At 44.1% G+C, this 10813-nt stretch overlaps 1 long non-coding RNA gene across 1 annotated transcript; it reads left to right on the forward strand.

Moving 5' to 3' along the window:
* Window positions 1–4253: 4253 nt before the first annotated feature.
* On the forward strand, window positions 4254–10058 carry LOC109324214. Its single transcript, XR_002104878.1, has 3 exons — window positions 4254–4845; window positions 7180–7363; window positions 9818–10058. It is a non-coding gene; the product is annotated as an uncharacterized LOC109324214 (long non-coding RNA).
* The last annotated feature ends 755 nt before the right edge of the window (window positions 10059–10813 follow it).

Here is a 10813-nt window from a genome sequence, read left to right on the forward strand (position 1 = left end):
TCTCCAGCGCTTGTCATACCAGCTTGTGAAAACTTGGACTTTTTTAATTTAGAGCTATAGATGCACTCTAGCATATACATATCTTGGACTTTTAATTCATAAGGGCTTTTATTTTTTTAAAGGGCTGCTACTTATGACATGCTAAAACACATACAGTAGGAAAGTGACCAAATGGACCACTACCCAACTGTACTCGACCTAGCAGTAGCATACAGTTTACATTGCAGTACAACCTGTTTGCCTTATTAAAGATGCTTTTACAATGAGCAATGGCCTTATACTGGGCACATTAGCATAGACACAACATACAGTTAGCTACCATTTAGACCACGGCGGTATTACGTTGGGGTTTTGCTGTTGCTGTTGTTGGTTTTTTATGATTTACGTACTGATTTTCAGTTTAATAAGGCCTTACTTCTTATTTTTTTCTCCATAGAGGTAAAAAACATTTGTGGATTTATAAATGTATATATATATACATACACATATATATATTAAAAATAATTAAAAAATCTGAAATATATAGTATGTGCCTCAGATTCAGGGGACATCCTGTTGATTGTAAAATCAGAAGTTATATTGCTCTTCAGAAAGTGAAGGAAGCTCAGCAAGATCACTTATCGGAAACATGCAACTACACCAGCTAAAAAGCAATGGATCCTACAGTAAGATTTTTAGGACTTCATCAATCCACCATAGACACGTTGAATAATACATGCAACAAATTCCTGCCATCTGCAAGAATCTGGCACTGAAATGATCAATGGACAAATAATGGTTTTATCTACTAGGTAGTCAACATGGAGACAGGCATTGTCTTGTTCAGAATGTGGATCGATCTGGACTGTGGACACTTAATGACTACAACAACATATCAACAGCAATAAAATGTCATCATTAAAAATTCTTTGAAAATTATTTTAACAGAAAATGTCCTTTTTATTAGCACAGTTAACATGCTCACAGGGAATTTGCTGTGTATTTGCAGGTATAGCTCTTTGAACTTGTTCTATGAAAGATTGCAATACATCTTCATATGGGGAGAAAAAAGACACAAAGGAAGTATTTGTAGAATAGATTGTAATTTTTCACATTATAGTGTAGCCTATTTGGCTAATAAAGTTGTGTTTCAAGTGCATTGTTTAAAGATCCTGGATGAACAGGACAACAAACTTACGTAGGATATTTTTAGGGTTGTAGCAGTGCTTTACAAAGTTTCTGTTTTTGATGTTTAAGAATCAAGAGAAGATGGCCAAAAAGCCTTCTGAAAACTATGAACTGTAGTAACATAGAGTCTTTTGCTCTCCGTGTTAATTGCACAAATGCAAACGTATTTACATGTATACAAACTTGGATCTGTAGAAGGTGTAATCTTTGTTCAAAATCTCACGTCACTGAAGGCTGTTCTTTCGCCTGACAGTCGAGAAGACTGCTGATTTGTATCCGCTCAATGACTTTATTGCACTAGAGCAGCTCAGTCTCAGGAATTTGCTTGTTACTTTTACTATGTAAATAAAGCTTCCTGGTTCAATAACCTGCTGCCCAGCACCCGTCTTTTGTTTCTGCTTTCCTGTGTTTTCTCATTGCCAGAGCACCACTTTTATTGAGACAAGTTTTCCTTGGCTGTTAAAAGATATGGAACTTGGTGTTGTAGCTGTAAGACGAGGTAGGTTGAATGGAAAGCAATAGGTGCTTGATAAATACAAAGAATACACCGAAAAGACTTTGCATATGTGTTTCTCTATGATCCTAGAGCAAGACAAAGAGAGTGGGGATCAGCTACCTCTCTGATACCAAAACTTCTTCCTCTGGACCCCACAGAATTGTGTCCACAGGTCCACATCCACCCTGGGGGGAGCAGGGACTAGGCCAGAGTGGTGGTGGTGGTCGGGGCAGGGGCGGGGATTTGTGCCCCTCCAGCATTGCAGACATTTCTTTAGAAATGTAATACCTTTGCGGGCTATGCCAGCTTGTCCCTTGGGATCACCTAGGGATTCCTGGAACAGCTGCGGTGATGGGAAAACATTGATGTCTTCCATGTGGATGGGAGCAATAAGTTGGGATCTACCCTATTGGCCACTCTCACCTAACCTTGCAGCCTGCTGGGGGGTGGGTGAGGCCAGTGGCATGAAAGGAAGCAGCAAAAATGGAGGCCCCCCCACCTCTTGCTGCTGATTGGCCAAGAGGACTGACCATCGTATGGCCCCACCCCTTTCTGCCGATCACTGTCAAGGGCTGGGGGCCCCATGATAGGCAGCCCTCTTGGCCAATTAGCAGTGAGGAGCGGGGCTGCCAAGTCCCCTTGGCCCATCAGTGGCAGGAGGGTGTGGGGTGGGGGCAGCTGCGAAAAGACCACAAAAATGGTGCCATGCCCTGTGAGCGGCTCATAAGTTTTCTTTTGCCTCAATGTGATTTAGGTAGATCCCTAATTCTAAGATACCCCAGAGAGCAAGGGGCCTGGGTCACAGTACTGACTCCACAGGTACTGGGCCAGTACTTGTATGCAGTTTGAGTGACACGAATACTAATGTACTATGCTACTAAGGTCTCCCATGCCTTAAAAGAACAGGAAGTCTAAAAAGTAGTCATACAGCACTTCGGGATCTAGGAGAGTAAGTTTCCTTTTCCTGTCATTAAATGCCATGCATATGCTCTTTTTTTTCCTCATGGCCATAAGGCACAATGCTGTGTTTCTTGTGGGTTGTTGAACTTTTGTGCGTATCACATTTATGGGATGTTTTAGGAGAGACTAGAAAAGACTTACCACAAAGAAAGAGAAAATGCTACACAAAATAAATGGTGAATCAAGAGAAATGGGTGTGCACACATGCACAAATATTGAGTTTGTGATTTTTTGGGTACCAAAAATACTTAGAGCATCTTTAGTGAAAGCAACCTCTTCTCCTTGGTTTGGCAAAGTCATTCACTCTTTTGGTGACACATTACCTTTGACCTTCATGAGGCTTTAGGTTGTCCAGTGCTAGGAGTAGCTACCAATCACATTGGCATCAAGATCTTCTGTATATTCAGTGATGGTGGCACATGTGATTCACTCTACACTTGTGCTGCCCTCTTGGTGCCGCTGTGGCATTATCATTGGCTCAGGAAGGCCAAGATACTGCAAGATGGTGCAGTGGTTGTGCACCAAAACCATCTCTGAATTGCAGACTCAAAATAATAGTGGTGGGCTTGGATGGCTAGGTCTTTTTTTGCCTTTGGTGTTTTTCAGACTGGTACCTCTTCACTTGCCTGAGCACTAAGCCTCTTCAGAAAGCACAAAAAGGGAAGAGACTGTGACATTCCCTTGAATGATCAAACAATTCAAATGTTCATAAACAGATGTTCATTTGCCTAGCTCCATAATCCAGTTCAAGTGCTCTGTTTCACTTAGAGTGGAAGTAAGAATTATTGGACAAAACTCACTGTGCCCATTACTGTTTGCTGAAGGTTAGACAGGCGATACTGCCAAGTTTCATTTGATTAACATTTATTGTGAACAAGGGCAATACAGCAGACCTAGTCTGAACCATTACCCAAGGAAGATGGAATATAAACAAGGAATGAACAAATAATCTGAGCTAAAGTCATTAAAAAGAGACAGCTTTTTTTAAAAAAAAGAGGTATTTTGATTGTAAATCTAGGCCCCCTCCCAAGGTGGAAACTGTGGTTTAGTGGTTAGGTTGTGTGGTTGGAGGACACAGATTCTGGGTTCTACTATTTTTTTTCTGGATAGCTCTATAACCTTACACAACTCAGACTTTCTGTGCCTCCATTTATCTATGTGCACATTGCATATTAACACTCAACTACCTTACAGTGAGCAAAGGGCATGTGCCAAATGTCTCAAAACAAACAGTACTTTCCTGTGCATCTTGTCTGGAAGGGATCTCATGAGGTTATCTTGTCTGGCCCCCTGCTCAAGGCAGGATCATCCCTGACTAAAACCATCCCAGCCAAATGTCTGCCCAACCTGCTCCTGAAAATGTCCAGGAATGGAGATTCTACAACTTCTCTGGGTGGCTTGTTCCAGTGCTTGACTACCCTCATATTATTGTGATTCCTACAACAAGCCAGTGTCACAGCACATCAGCTGCCTTGGTTTGGACATTATTATGAGAATACTTTGCCATTACATAATGCTAGACAAACAAGGGTCTCAAAGCCTTAGGGTTACATTTAGGTATTGAATTTCAGTCCAGTCAAAGACATAAAAGCTTCCTTAAAAAAGAGGGTGGGGTGGGGGAGTTCTGGGTTTCTCGCTTAACGACTCACTTTCCTAAATCAAGGCTAGGGTGATTTGCTTTTTGGTGTAACAGAGGACACTTGATAATTACAGCCATAAAAGTAGGCAGGGTAAACACTAGCTGACCTAAGCCCCCCAGTTAAGGAGGAAGTTCAGAGGCTGGGTGACGCAGTTCTGCATGATTACAGGACACATCCTCTCTCTACAGCTGCTTGGAGCAGCCTTGTAGTTCCTACTGTAAGCAGATGAAAACTCAGGAAGGATTGGCTTGGTATGAGTTTGTGAGCAGCAAGAATTGTTGGGTTTTGGTGGGTTTTTTTAAACAGTTACTCATGGTAAGGAAACTGTTCCTTCTGCCTTTTTTATTCCAGGTGATCAGAGATAGCTGAAACACTTGTCCTTCCACTTCAGAGGGCGAGAAGTCAGTTTTCTGAAGCTGTTTTCCTGCTTGTGACACCAACATTGTTTAATTCTCTGGGTCCTGACATCCACAAGTCAAGAGCACCCACTACTGCACCAGAGGTAACAGGATGTGCCTCATGCCTCTGAATGTCAACCCTACACATTTTTCTGCAGAAATACTCCCATCAAATTCTAAACAGGTTGAAGAAAGGATTAAAGCACTCTGCCCCAGATGGCCTTTTGCAATCTGTGGTGTTGGCCAGGCGTTAATAGGGGAGTCTGGGAATGCAATACCAAGGCTATTGCAATGCCCCAGATTTCAAGAAAAGTTAATAATGATTAACAACGGTACAGCAGAGGGGACCTTCATTCCTCCTCTGCAACAAACAGCAAGCTCAACCTGAACTATCTCAGTAGTTAAATCTGCTGCCTGGCTTCATTTGAGCTGCAGACAGTTTGATTGGAGTGCCCCTAACAGGAGCATGCACCGCGCTGGTCGAAGTCCTGTAGGGAAGTTTAGCAGAGAGGCTGGCTTTGCAGGGATTAGGTAGCTGCAGTAGTAAGGGGGTGTGGCGGGTGGGGGGGATATATTGGGGGGGGTGTTCCAAGAGAATCAGAGGAGAGCTTAGGAATAAAGATTGGGAAGAAAAATAAAGCAACTAAAAAGTCATTTTTCTAAAGCTGCACTGCACCTTTTTGAGGATGGAGGGGAGGTCTGGGTTGCTGCAGCCTCTCTCTTGCTCCAGATTAGAACATACCCCACTGAGCGACTTGAGATACGCTCTGTGCTCTCCACGTTGTATCACCACCAGGTTTGCTTATGATACACAAGCCTTCCCCACCCACGCCTGACCCTTAAATGCAGTTAATTCGATGCAACTTGTGCTTCTGGGAAGTAGCAATTTCTCTTCCAGATGCTGGAGTGAGACTGATGAAAGTACTATAAATGCAGTGAGACTGACTACGGACAGATAGCACTGAGGTATTCATTACCAGCATAGCAGGAATATTAATATTCACTTATAGATGTAGCTCTATCCCCATTCTGAAGGGCACGGGGATGTGAAAGTAATGATTTACAGTGAAACTTTAGCAACATTTATTCCCAGGGCTAATTCTTCAGCAGAAAGGCATATCCTCTCCACAGTGAAATACTGTGAAGCCTGTGTATAGGGCATATTCACAGTCTTCTCTGCTAAGACTGAACTTCTAGGTTCATGGCAAACATTGCAAACCTCCAGTGCCAATAACATCTATAGATCATCATACCACTATTTAAAATAAAATATTTTACAGTGATGGCAGGGGGAGTGGTGGAGCCCAAGACACGACTGGTATTTTACAGGAACTCTGCCCCAAACCAAACTGAAAACGTCAGCCATGCATGGTAACATGGGCCAGAATTAATATGTGTCAGCTTCCAGCAGCAGATAGCAAACTTATCTTTCCCATCTGCTCGATATCCTTCTTCCACAGATACCCTATGCTCATCAACCACTAAGACTGGCCTTCATGACCCGGAAGGGCTCACAAGTTTTGATAGATATCCAACAGAGCCACACAATAGAGGGAGTAGAAAGTTAAGCATCATTAGCTGTATCCAAAAACCATTTACCATTTAGAGCAGTTTTATAGCAATCTGTGTGGAGTGTCTTTCCTCTGTTCTCTAACTGATAAAGTGGTAATAGGGGCTAGTTTGCAGCCAGTGTTGTATGAGTGTTTATTACCTATATTAACTGACTTCCAAATATTGTCCAAGTGATAAACATAAAGCAATTTAAACAAATCATGGAGCATGAGCATTATTCCCCCCCATTGTGGCAGGATGTCCTGGAAACAGTTTAGGAAAGCAAGATGAGTGTAATCTGATGGATTCTCCTAACTTGTCCAACTGAATAGATTTGAAACTCCCCCCCAACACCAACTGCTAGTGACAGATCCATCATCCCACTGTCTCTGAACACAAGTGTTCATGATGCAGCAATCAAGTTTATGGCTCTCCATTTCCACAGAGGCTTCCATCCTTTGGCTCCTGCCCCACTACAGTTAATGAGGAGACACATCCATCTTTATGAAAGGTTGTGGGATATGTGTTGAGAAAAAAATCATGGCTTAGCCCTTTGGCTTTCTGTTGCATTTGCACTGTGATTAGTATAGAGAACCTGGGAAGAGACCATAAATAACATTGCGTTTTTATAGTGCTTATATAGATTGAGCAATGTGGAGGCCTTAATGAATTAATCATATAGAGTGGTTGGTTCCAAGTTATCACTGCAAAACCAGGGCAGAAAGCTGTTCTGACTTTGCAGCCTGCCACACACTTACCTGGGGAGCCCCAGTCCCAGACCCTGCACTCACACCTCCAGAGTACACTGCCTCACTACCCCTGAGCTCCTACATTGCTTCCTTATTGTCTCCCAGAAGCAATAAAGCAGGTGAAAGTTTTATATGTCCATTAAAACACCTGTAAAAACTGTAAGTAGCTGTGTTGGGGTGCACTGTTCACTGACTAAGGCTTTCTTTTATCTCTGCAGTGTGTGTCACGGGGAAAGATTCATCAGACCAGAGCACTACGTAGTGATCCGAAGCTAGTGCTGTGTCTGGGCTAGTCTGAAACAATGAGGTTTCCACCACCACCCCTGGAAATGATACTACAAACACGAAGTCAAGCAAGGGCTCATCCTCCAACAAGAGGTGCAGCTGCAAATAATAGGCTAGGTAAGGAATTTGCAATAGGTTACATGCCTCCCACCAACAGTTCAAATGCCGCCTTCCTTTCCCCCTGCTGAAAAGCTCACAATTGCCTGAATGCTGCTTTTTGTGGGCTACAGGTTTCCTTAATTGGCAGCACCCATCATTCCCAGCTGGGTGAAGGACACCTTGATTGGTTGCTGGTCTCCCTCTCTGTTGCCTGACTGCAGTTTTTTAAAAAAGGCAGGTCACTTCCTTCTCCTACTGAAATACTGCTTCAGCCTGAGCAAGCTTTTAGCTGACTACTTCAAGCTGCACTGGAGCTGGAGGGTAAAAGGATTACAGGTGCATCTGCTGCATCTCTAAAGGCCTGGTCTATTCATATAAATAGGTAAAACTCCATGTTTTGTAGCAGGTCTCTGTGGGATCCTAGGGCTGTGCCTGGTATCAGACTACCCATTTAGGAGAGACAAGAATCACTGGCCTTCCACCTTATGTTCCTTTTGCTTGCATCAAAATTGCTCATTCTTGGAAGAGACAACTACCATTGTAGTGTGGTTGGAACTACTGCCTCGAGGGAATGGGAACTTCATGTCTCCTCCCAGCCAGCTCTGTGAATATGTGTACCCACACCACCCGTTCTCTAAGGAAGCAGAGCCAAGCAGTCCAGTCCCCAGAGAGTTAACTGTGTAAGCAGCAGACACGCTTCAGAAAATTTCCTCTGGCTCCTAAGGGGCTGGAGCTCTCTGATAACAAGCTTACATTCAAGCACAGTTAATTTCTCAGGCTAGGGACAGACATTCAAAAAGCCTCAGCCTGAATTGATTCAGTCTTTGCAGGTTAGTCTAACCTGCAGAGGTGGAACTGATTTGCAAGTGAACAGACATTCGCTTTTCATTCCAGAAATACAGGCATGTGCCTGCAGTGGCTCAGGCCAGAATCCCAGGGGTGCTAAAGCAACCCTCCCTTCCCTTCCACAGGGAGGCTGAGCTTGGGTGGGGGAGAGTGTGGCCAGGCCCCAGCAGGCCTGAGTATGGTTGAGGAAGGGTTTAAATCCTCACCTTGGCCTGCAGGGTTCAGAGAGTGGGGGAAGAGGAAGCGTAGCCAGATTCCCCCATGGTGAGGCAGGAGGAGGGGGAGAGCCCTGTCTACCTCCCCTGACAGCCGGGAGCAATCTGGGTACACAACTCCACTGCCCACCCCCAAAGGGGGACTCTTCTCCATCCTCCTCCTTCCTCTCCCCCACCGCTGTGGGGTAGGGAGGGGGGCTTTACGCTCTGTGCTCTAAGGTACTAGAAGTACAAGAATGTTTCTGTATTGATTCTTGTAGCAGACTTTATGACTGTCCTCCCCTCCCCACCCCTCGCTCGGCAAAAAAATCCCCAAACCCAAGCACGTCCAGTAGAGTTCTGGGAAAACAATACGCTGCTTTCTGGTTGGTCCCTCAGGAAGGGACGATGGTGGGTAGATGGATGTGAGGTCATACTGAAGAACCAGCAAGTGGAGAACATAGCGCTGTAGATGAAAATAGTATTAAGCCAAAATACACCTGCTTTCCTTGGCAATCCCACGGGTCCAGCCTCAATCTTTGGAAGAGAAAGGAGATCTTATCTCTGTGTTTTACATTAAAGAGATGAAGTGGGCCTGGTTCATGCCTGAAACAAGTCTCCTGAAGGCAATGGAGTTTTACCATTGCTGAATTTGACATTTGATGCCTATAAAAGATATGACATGGTGACTGACTCAAAATTTCAATTATACTCTATTACCTGAGTGCATCAGGTCAATAAGGCATGTGTATTCTTCGGTTGGAAGAATTTTAGGATCGTTGGGTGCATCTACCTGTGCATTAATGTGCCTTTTCTAATGTGCATTAAATTAGTACCTCTGGGTACTTTTTCACGTGCTCCGGGTGGTGGGGGTGCTTTAATTAGAGCAGCTCCGAGAACCATTCTAATGAAAGCACTGTAGCGTCTCATGTATCAGCGTCCCCATGCTTCAAAATAGCAGTGAGGGCACTTGACCTAAAGCTTGTTTGATGAGCTTTAGTTCAAGTGCCGCCTGCCACTATTTTGAAACATGGGGACATGAGAAGCTGGAGGCTGCTGGAGCATAGTGATCACCATACTCCAACAGATTTCATTAATTGATTCTTCTCTGACATGCTGCAATTACAGTGCGTTGGAGCAGCCTCTGCATTTGTGTGCAGGCATCCTCCAATGTGAGGTACTAAACTAAAGTATATTAGGCTGCGCTAATGCATGCTTTTTTAGTGATGCTTAATGCTCAGTAGACTATTTTACCGTGCATAAGTATAATGTCACAGTTCTTTATATAACACTTTATTGCACAGTAAAACAGTCTACTCTGCATTAAAGCACATGTGTAGATGTGCCCATAAGGTACAAAGGGACATCAAAGATCATCTTGTCCAATTCTCTGTGCAGGATTTGGTACATATTTATTTTGTCTTTTTACCAGGACTGGTTACTGAGAACTGAATGCAATATTCCAAGATTAGTCTTTCAGAGTCACACAGAGATGGAGCTTCACCTGTCTGGACTAAAGTACCTTCCAGGAATGTACAATAAGAAGAGCTCCTCCAGGAATAAAAAGAAGCTGCAGAGAGTTTGTTCTAAATGCAAAAGATTTGCCTTCAACTCCCTTTGATTTTTTGTGTGTGTTTGGTGCCTACATGTCCTTGTCCTTTCCCAATAAATACCCTGAGTTTAAATAATAAATGGGATGTGATTGAGTGCTATTGTGTACCCAATTTAAGGCACCATAAAATGGCACACCAGATAGAAAAATGCTCTACATTATATGTAGGACATTTTTTGTGGCTGGCTTGTATGGTGCCTTAAAAAGAACATGTGGCACATCTGGGGCCAGGGTTGATAATCAGCCACAAGGCTAGTTGGAGACCCCAGTGTGATCCCAGGGACAGAAGTGACAATCAACTGATTGTCAGACCTGATCTCAGACTTGTGGGAACCTGGCTTTTAACATGTCAATGCAAGGGTACTTGTCAATCCTGATCTTGGACTCCCCCTGCACTGGACATGTGGAATGGGCACATTTGGGATATGAACAATTCTGGGATCAGGGATCCCAGTGGTGTCCATAAATGAATGTTTCATAGTGGGTAGGGTCGGAAGGGACCTGAGTAGATCATTAAGTCCGACTCACTGCCATGGCAGGAAAGAGTACTGGGGTCAAACAACCCCGGAAAGGTGTTCATCCAGCCTCCTCTTAAAGACTCCCAGGGTAGGAGCCAGCACCACTTCTCCTGGAAGTTGTTTCCAGACCCTAGCCGCCCTGACCGTGAAGTAGCGCCTCATGATATCTAGCCTGAATCTACCCCCTGCCAGCTTGTGACCGTTATTCCTGGTCACTTCTGGCAGTGCTCGGGGGAACAGGGACTCCCCCAATGCCTGCTGATCCCCCCTGACTAGTTTATAACAGGCCACAAGATCC

Source organism: Crocodylus porosus, unplaced genomic scaffold (assembly GCF_001723895.1).
Source record: "Crocodylus porosus isolate Cpor-Errol unplaced genomic scaffold, CroPor_comp1, whole genome shotgun sequence".
Classification (NCBI taxonomy): Eukaryota; Metazoa; Chordata; order Crocodylia; family Crocodylidae; genus Crocodylus; species Crocodylus porosus.